This window comes from Etheostoma cragini, chromosome 19 (genome assembly GCF_013103735.1).
Source record: "Etheostoma cragini isolate CJK2018 chromosome 19, CSU_Ecrag_1.0, whole genome shotgun sequence".
NCBI classification, from domain to species: domain Eukaryota; kingdom Metazoa; phylum Chordata; class Actinopteri; order Perciformes; family Percidae; genus Etheostoma; species Etheostoma cragini.
The window spans coordinates 16772307-16782243 of record NC_048425.1 but is presented as its reverse complement, the minus strand read 5'-3'; the positions used below and the strand labels follow the sequence as shown (position 1 = coordinate 16782243).

The 9937-nt window shown below is 41.3% G+C and overlaps 1 protein-coding gene across 5 annotated transcripts in view; it reads left to right on the top strand.

Annotated features, from left to right (window-relative positions):
• The window catches only part of sorcs2 (sortilin-related VPS10 domain containing receptor 2), a 356230-nt gene that overhangs the window by 135034 nt on the left and 211259 nt on the right, over positions 1 to 9937 (top strand). The window lies entirely within an intron of this gene.

Below are 9937 nucleotides of genomic sequence, written 5' to 3'. Positions count from 1 at the left end.
CAGTTCTGAAGGCAAAAGGGGGTCCAACCCGTTACTAGCATGGGGTACCTAATAAAGTGGCCGGTGAGTGTAGGTCTCTTAACCTACACAATAGTACCCAAACACCAGGTTTGGTTTGGTAACGTTCAGGAAGCCCAGTAAATTTCTGTTTGTTCAGGCTAAAAAAAATTAAATGTTAAATGAGCTGTGGAAATATGAATATCATATATGGACGGAGCCAGACTTGCTGTTTTCTCTGATTTTAGTCTTTTAACCTAAGCTAGGCTAACCATGTCCCTACTCCTGCTATGTAGTTTTTATAGATTTCCCAAAATGTCAAACTACTGTAAGCAATATGTAACTTTCAATTGTGTTGATTCTAGCGGCCCCTTTGGACAAAAGATGTAGTGATTTTACAACGCCTGCTGTCGTAAAGGTCCCATCAGAGTGTGTGACTGTAAAGTCCTTCTACCTGCCGTAAATAATTTAGTGACTTCACAGAGAAAATTGGACCTGGGAAAACGCATTAATTAAACGAAAACTATTTTAAAATAGTGTTCTTTTCCCTGTTAGTCTTGTTTGCTGTTAAAAGTCATTTATGATCCTCAAATGAAAAATTACAGTTTCAGAAACACGCTCCTTTTAAGATGTGTCATCAGCAGCGAACTAACAGTGTAATTCAATTATGTTTCACATTTTTTACCTAACGAATGAATAGTTATCAAGTTGAAAACAAGTCTGTTTATAGCTCCTGGAAATCTGAACATATTAACAAATTTGAGTTTTCTACCAAGCGTGATCAGGGTTAACAGCTGCAGGGTCCTACCACCACTGAATTTACTACACGTCTATAACGTCAATCTATCAACAACCAAACTAACAGCAATCAGTAGTGGATGATTAGTCTCCGGGTCTTGTCAGAGTCAGTTACTGTGACAAATTGCTTTGTCTTTGGCATGCCCGACGCTGGTACAGGACCCCCTCCCATGAGACCTCATCTCTGACATCCAGGTACATGTAGGCGTCTGATGATCCTGTCAGGCTTCTCCTTTTAGGGTCGAAGGTCAGAGTCCTGAGTTTAAAAAAAAGTGGAATTGGGGGTAAAAAGTGGGGTAAAGGTGTGGAAGACAGCACGTCACTAGGTTGCTTTCTAAATCCATAATAAATCCTTATTTTGTTGGATGTCTTTTAGAAAGCACAGATCAGTATCCAACTATACAGTGTTTATGCAGCATAATCCCTCAGCACATGAAACACACCCTTTTTAGGTGCTTCATCTCATTAAATTATATTTTCGCTTCATCATTGCTATTGGGGAATTGGTGTTTGCCTTTGTGTGGACTACTGTTCATCAGTAGAATAGCTTGTTTCAAGCATTAAGCCCTGATTAGCAAGTAGCCTTTTAAGTAAATCCCCAAACAGTTGATACTAGGGTTGCAACTAGTGCAGTAACGATATGCAAAATAAAACCAAAATCGCGACACTCAGCTCCACAAGCCTATGTTGCGGAGTGAGAAGGCAGAATCGTGACACACCCCTTCAACTCCCAGAGTTATCCTTCCCGTCCAGATCCAATGCTTTCACATCTTTAAATTAGTAGTAGTCCTTTTGGTGCCTTATTCCTGTTTTGTCTGGTAAGCTTCGCTAACTGTAAAGATGGCTAAAAGCGAATGGGGGCTGCACCGGTAACACTAAAGGAGGTGTAACGTTATGAATGGCCACTGTTCTGACTCGGGTGCCTGGCTCTGTTTCCCAATGATTCAGTAGCTGGCTGGGGGCTGACTTTGGATGTCTCCCTGGGGCTGTAATGATAGTGGATGGCTGTTAGCTGCCTGGGGGCTGACTGTGGATGTGTCCCTGGGGCTGTTTTCAGCTCTCATCCCGACTGAAGCCTTGCAGTGCCGGGAGACTGAGGCAGAAGACAGGGTTGTGCTAGCTAGCTAAATTACCAATACATTGGGTATCTATCTATACAGTTAAAGCCTATGTTGCAGGTTTCATTTTGCAATGAATTTGTGCAATTTGCTTGTTGGTAGTTAATATTTGAACTGTTATCAATGGTATTTGATAGTGTAGGATATCGCAAAACTGAATATAATACGAAAAGTAGGCACAATTTTACAATGTTTCCTTCTTTCCCCCACAATGCATTGCATGACGTCACGTTGGGGAGATAACAGAGCAGCCTTCGTTGTATTTACCGTTGGTCTGGCCTGATGTGGCTTCTGGTCTTTTAATATTAACAGTCTATGGTCTCGACCGAGTCCATGTGACTTTATTATATCTAATAATATTGGAGGGAAAGTGAAACACAGCTTAGACAGGGATTTTGTTCGGCTTTTCAAAAGTTTAAACCGCTAGCTATCGCTACGCAGCCGGACGTTAGCACAACAGCGTTAGGCTAGCCTGCTAGGTAAATATTACGACTGCCTTTGGTGTTGTCTATATAAGCGTCCATGTTGTCAACTTCATACATGGGGCATTAATGCACCTTTTGTACCATAACTGTATTTAATGAAATAGTAAGCTTTGCTCCTACGAGATGGGTGGGTTTTTGTTACGTTACACACAAAGCTAACTGGCAGTAGTTAGCCTGTACGGATGCTAGTGGACATAGCTAATGTTGCGTAGCTAGCCACCAACTTTGGCAGTAGAGTTTTGGTGAGCTAAGCACGACAGCGTTGTCACCCACAATCAACCTGCAGTGGTGTTTGAAATGGACACACGTCTCTTATTGGAATCTGTTTAAATGAGAATCCCAAAGTTTCAGCACTGTACTATGAGTGAGTCATTTAGCAAGTATCATTCTGTGAAGGATTGTAAGGAAGGCATTTTTAAATATATGACAGTAGAAAACTAAGGACATTAGAAGAACAGAGCTGAATACCGTCGCGATAAGTGCAAACACAGCCTGTGGTGATAGAAGCAAGCTGACTGAAGTCCATTGAGGGAGACCTGGAGGCCATGGCAACCTCCATATATCTTAATGTTGTTCTTTTTGTCAGTGTTTTTTTTTTTTTTTTGTCAAAAGTATCCAAACAAATTGTCATCAAAGCTGACAGGATGAGGCCAGTGACTCAGAGTAGAGCCTCAGAAAGATGACGTCTGTGGTAAAATACCACCATGACCTCTCAGGGAAACGCTTTGATTGCTTTCTGATGGGGATTTCTTATAAAGTAACTTTTTTTCTTTCAATAATGTATAATATTATGTCATTTTTTCTGTACAAACTCAAAAAATAGAACTGTCAGGGGTCTTCCATAAGCAGCTTCACAAATGGCAGCAGCACTCTGCTCCTGATAACTACGCTCCAGTGGTTTTGTGCACTTCAAGAGACTATGTGCTACTGTGAAGGGCCCTTACAGAGCATGAATCACTGTATCTTGGCTAACTGCCTGCTCAGACTACTTGCAGTGTAGAAAGCACTTCCAGATTCAATTTGCCAATTGCTGTTGAAACAAAAATGAAACCCACATCTTCCCACCTTCTGCTGCAAGGTATTGTAATTCTAATGCAAACAAACTCATTTACTCTAATCATACAGAATGAGCAATTGCAACATTAGCAAATCTGTGGCATAACGGGTGCTGCATGCAACAGCAGCTCTGATCAGTGCCACTTCTACAAGGGTCTACTCCTATTCCTTTACAGTACAGAACAACAGTGCCTTATATTCCAAGTCCTCTCTGCTGAATTACACATGACGATGCCTTCAAGGCCTCTGCCACTGCAAATGGCACTTTGTTAAAGTGGTACCAAGTGCAGATGTAGGGCTCAAAACCCACACTATGCATTATAGTTTTTCAGGAAGGAAAGAATGGGAAGGGAAGAAGAAGAAGGTTAGGTGGGTAGAGCATCCGATTTTTACTTGAGGTTTTGCTGGCACACTCAGCCGGCAGGACACCAGGGGAAGACCTAAGGCAGGCTGGAGGGACTACATATCCCGTCAGGCATAGAATTGTCTCCGGATCCCGAGGAAGAGATGGAGAACGTGGCTATGGAGAAGGTGGTTGGGTCTGGAGCTCTGCACTGGCTAGTTTGACAGTTTATCACTGAATTAACAGCCCAAGCTTGACTGGAGCCTGTTCATTTTTTCTCATTCCAATTACACAGCCTATAGGCTACAATTGCAGCAATTATAATAGTTCAGTTTTAAATGGCAAAGTGTTTATATTTATTTTAAGTTAATTTAGAAAAATGTTTGGAGCGTCTTTTTTTTCTTTTTTTTTTAAATAACAAATCTGCCAGCAGCCGATTTTGATTAATTTAGCCTCTCAAATCAACACTTGACTTGCCTACAATTAAATCTGTAGATGTAAACACTTAAAGCATATCACAATGTTAGTTTAAAACGTTTATTATGTTATGATATTATTACAATGTCCGCCTGCTTGTAAGCTCCGACGTGAAAAATTGGTCAGATGCCCAGCCCAGGGGTATAAATAAGTCGGGGCCCGTTGGGCTTAGGCTGAAATGCAGGTCTCTAGTCTGGTCTACGTTACCTAACCTGACACCCCTTTAACCCAATCCTGGACAGACCTCCATTTGTGTTGCTCCTGAAAAATGAAAATGAAAACTTGAGAGTAACATGCTCTGCTTCTTTGGTAGAAAGCATCTCCAATGAAAACACGCTGCAAGGTCTGTGAACTGTTTTCTCTCTTTTTCTCTTCTGTTTTCTCTATCACAAGCCAGTCAACCGTAACTCCTTTCTGTAGACGCGATTTGTTTGCTTTTCCTGAGTTGTGGCCTCTTTTACTGTCATCCCGAGGCGGAAAGAAGTTAAGCAGTCGTCTTTTTGCCTACCCTATCGACACAGGCTCACACTTCCTCTGTGAACTCTGCATAGTGTCCATTTACTGGAGGCATTCACAGCTGAGGAGCAGTCACACATTCCACAGATTGAGTGTTAAAATCCACATGTCACAGCCAGATCACAACAGGGCCACCAAAGTCTTCAAAAGGACAAGCATCCTACTAGCAAGGTAAACATTCCCACAGGATTTTCTATTCAAAAGGACATACTTTATCATCCTACATTTCACTCTGTAGTCAATAAAGCTATGCTTGACACAATCAGGCCAAAGAAGATGGCCATAAAGCCTTTGTCCAGGGCACACCTGAGACTCCTTGAGCTTTATCATCCATAACTTTTTTACTGCTGTAAAAATGGAAAATAAAAAGATGGAGGTTACTGAGGTGTTGACTGATCTGTAACACAACAGCTGCACTAAAGCGGAATGGTCATTTTTTTTAAAATAGAAAATACAAGCCAGAAATAAGCCGGCATTGAAGATGTCCATGCGTGAAGCAGATAGGACTGACCCCATTTCTTTTAGTTTTGTGTCGTATCTAAGAGGTTCATTGTCTCAGCATCACAGAGCTGTGTCCTAAAACTATATCTCTGAACATTTACCATTCTCAAGCATAAAATGTGACCACACTTGTTGAAAGCGTGATCTGTCAGGTGGTTTTTATGATGCCTTGCTTTTAACGAGTGTAAATCAGCTTTAATGCTAATGGTGGCTCTCTTTCAGCAGTATTTTTAACAGTAGTCATGGCAAGTACCGATAAATCCAATAAATTAAAAGCCCCCATTTTCCTGCTAATTCCCTGGTCTTTTACATGGAGAGATAGGCAAGCTTAGATTTTTGTGCTTGCTCATGAATGGAGCTTTAACCCAGATCAAATATTTGGCAGAAATTATTTTGGAATGCTACTCAGTGAGCGATACCCTGGCAAGGAACCACATTTGCCTCATACTTCATCCTTTTTGTCCACAGAGCAGCTGCGTTGTAATGCATTGCAGATTTTCCCAATCATGCATTTCTTTGGCAGTGAAGCACGTTGCATGGATGATCGAAGGCTATGACACATTCTCTGCGGAGAATGTGTCATAGCCTGACTCAGCCTGACTCAGACCAGACTCTGGTTTTCTTCCTGACTGTACCCAAGCTGGGGCAGACACTTGTATGTAAGCCAATCACCGATGAGCCTCGTCAAAGTTAACAGTACAGACCTCTGGCTGTCGAGGCCTGACTCAGAATGACAGCATCTGTCTGCCTCAGCATTTGGCTCCCTACAGAAATCAGACATTGAGCATGTCAAGACGCACCCTGCCACTTTATATGTCCCCTGGCTGTCTTTAACATACTAACATACTGCTCTGCTCTACCATTTATTTCAGAATATATGTCTTGAAATACATGCAAAGGTCGGAATTTCAACGTCTTGGAGGATTACATTTTGTTTGATACGTCCCAGTCATATCACATTAGCAGCTAATACGTTGCAGGCAGATCTTTAAGTGGATTTACAAGAAATTAATTAGAAACCTGTTTCCTCATTACCCCCTTCTCTGTATTTTGCTATTCTGTCTTGTCAGACGTTGCCTAGGCACTCTCGATTTCTCTTTCCTAAAACATCAGGTGCTGAAGCAACCTTGACATATTAGGACATTAAATCTGATTCAGGACCTGTCGCCGCCACAAAGTGCTTCCACATTCTCTTGTTTCCTCAAGCGCATCAGGGAAAATACAATTTCACCTACAGTGTCTGTCTCTGTCACATCCACTCTTGCAGACATTTCCATGTCCACCTTTCTCTCCCCTTTCCTGTCTCTCGGTATTCCACTCTTCTTTTATACCTCTGTATTCTAGTGGTTTATGTCCTTCCACTGTAAATATTTTAACTGTATGGTCTAGACACTTTTTTGTCAACCCTTCTCTTATTTCCTCTTCCCCGCTCCCCTTCATCTCCCCTATCATCTACTTCCCTCTCCGTTTCAAAGTAATTATTCCTCATTAATCTACAATAGCTCACAACCAGTTTATTAATCCAAAGGTCCGGATGGCAAACAGTACAAAATGAGCTCTCCTATTAACTCAACATCATTATTCTCACCCTATGAGGCTGTGGGTCTGCTGACTTTCCACAGTAACCCCCTACTCAACCCACAAAGTAGCCTTGACTTCAACCCCCTGCTTTGCAATATTTTTCAGTTGCCTTCTTTATGTTTTAACCTTGCCTAGTAGCAGCACTAGTAAAGGTTTTTTAAATATACTTAAATCATGAAAGTCTCCCAATTTTGGTGAGATAACGTACATTTTTCTAATCACATTTTGCATGAAATTCAGTCACCTCAAATGAAAAAAGAAAGGAACAATAACCTTCCAAACATTGAAGACAGAGTACTCCATCCACAGCAAACTAGACAGATGACTCTTAACTGGTATCAATTGTATTTTACTTGAATAACTTACACTGTCACTTCAAAATACCAATGTGTCATTTCCATCAAACTCACCAACATTTCCCTATTTGGTCTTTAACAGATGGATATAAATAATCAGTTTCCATGGTAGCAGATACTTGGTAGGGATAATGAGGACAGAAAGATAGGAAATGAAGTGTTGGATGTTGGATGTGTTTCTGGGCATAAGGCTCACCCTGAACCTTGCCACATTCGTGCTAATGAAGGACTATATTTGTGTAATAGGGAGAAGGTATTTTATCATTTAACATAAAAGTATGGTATGGCAACTTGTGCAAAGAGTCAAAAAAAGCTCTCAATAATTGCAGGTAAGGTGATTGGCAAGTCACAGAAACTTTGCAATATATTTGTCACTGCTGTATATAGAAAGGCTAAACATATAACTGCAGATACCTCACATACTCAGCCCTATGCGATACAGGCATTGAACACAGAATGACAGCATCTGGAACCACTATAATTTAATTTGTTACATTACAGAAGTATGCAATGCTTTGAAAAATGGTCATGGTCCTTCAAATGTGTTACACAAAAAGAAAAACATATGAATCCTCACCCAAAAATACAAAATCTTTATCATACTTTGAACTCCTTGGGACTGAATCTGACTGCTCAGTGTGGTTTTTGCAAGCACACCCTGCTGAGCCAGCCTCCCAGTGGACTAGCAGGCCCACACTCCATCTACAATTGGGTTTTTTAGATAAGCACTGAGCTCTGGCTGCTTACACGGCCATCAGCACTAGATCCATCCACGTCCTCCAAGTGATCCCAGGTTAAACACTGCACACAGGCCAGTGAGGAAGATGAAAACACTTGCCAGCTCACTGCAGAGAAATAGCTCACCCCCACTATGCCACTCCATTTTTTCCAGCTGTGTCAAAGGCACTCTGGGGGAGCTGATTGCTGAATGGCTTGGTGGGGCTTCAGGTGTTTATGTGTCTCATTGTGTGTGTGTGTCTGTGGCTGATGTCCCACTGCGCGAAGGAGTAAATCCTCTTGTCCTTAACCAAGCGGACGTGCTGGCTCATCTTTCTCTTTCATCAAGACCTCTCTTTTCAGACTCCCTCCTGTTGAACCCTCAACCCTCAGTTAAATACTGCAGCATCTCCTTTCCTGTGCACTTTGGATAGCTTTCCGAAATATCCCCAGAAAGCTGTGAAAAGCTGCACACTAGAAGTACAAATACAGTAGATTTTACATTTACAGTCTTTAAGATTTTTGAATCCTCAGATACTAGTGCTGTCAAACGATTGAAATATTTAATCACGATTAATGGCATTAATGCCATAGTTAACTTGCAATTAATGGCACATCTTTATCAATTCTAAATTTCCCTTGATTTCATTTTGTCCCATTCTTTTTTTCTCATTTCAATGCACTTATCCACATGGATCGGCTTGCTTTGTGCAAATGTTTTTTTTCATTGAAAACAAGATTGGCAAATATCCTACTGTTGTGTTCAATTTCACTCTATCATTCTCACTTGGAGCAAATAATCTCTCACACAATGTAACACTGTCCATCAATAAAAGGTTGAAAAGATTCTTTGAGGAGGCGGAGAATCAACATCAGCTGTGTGCTTGCATCAAGTGGTATTTCAGACTGGACGTGCTGCGATGATAGCTCAGTCCACAACAACAAAAAACACAGATCACTTTGGTCTTGTCAATGGAACATTTGGGAACTTTAAAAAGTAAAAGTAAACGTTTTATTCAGAATCTTATTGGCATCCATTTCGGCGTCTCGTGCCCGCCATTGACTCAAAAAGGAACATTACTACTCTTTGGCCGGCTTGCAAGCCCAAACAAGTGTGTGCGGCGGGCCTGTTTTTTTTCTAGTCTAGCTAAATTCGATGTAGTGTTGTTGTTGTTCTAACATTACTTGTTGTTGCAACAGCATGTGAAAAAAGTACAAAGTTTGCTAGGCCAATGAGAATGTTAATCTCGTGATACAAAATTGACGCCATAAAAATGGGTTTGCGTTAATGCCGTTGACAGCACTATCAGATACATACTTTTTTTTTTTTATTGCTACCTTAATCTACCTTGCCTGTATGATGGTGTTGAGGGAGATGTTGTATTAGTCCTTCCTCTGAATATTCCTGACAGGAATTTAAGACATTGATTTTACATAAGCGGTCACCTCTCCTCAGCCTTGCCGAGCTAAAACCTGTGCCATTTTTCAAAACCTGTCACTAACAATCACCTTCACTCTGCTGGGTGGGTGGGACTGAGCCATTCTGGAGAAACAATCTAGCAGCTTGCTATCAATCTCAAACACACACAGCAGTTCGTATCTGCTCTTAAAGCTGCCAGATTTGGGGATTGGCCAGTACTTCATTGCTAGCCTGAGGCTATTTTTCTATTGTGGTGGCAATGACAGGTCGTCCAGCCATTTTGATTTGTCACACAGCTCAGACTGCGGACCACAAAGTAGTAATATGGTGAACATAGAGCAGATATAATGCCTTCAGGGCAGTTTGAAAGACATTTCCCTGACATTTGGCCAATGTTATCTCCTGCCCACATAGGTTTTTCGAGGATCTGCTGTTATACAGTGGTGTGAAAAGTGTTTGCCCCCTTCCTCATTTCTTGTTCCTTGGCATGTTTGTCACACTTAAGTGTCTCGGAACATCAAACCAATTTAAACAATAGTCAAGGACAACACAAGTAAACACAAAATGCAATT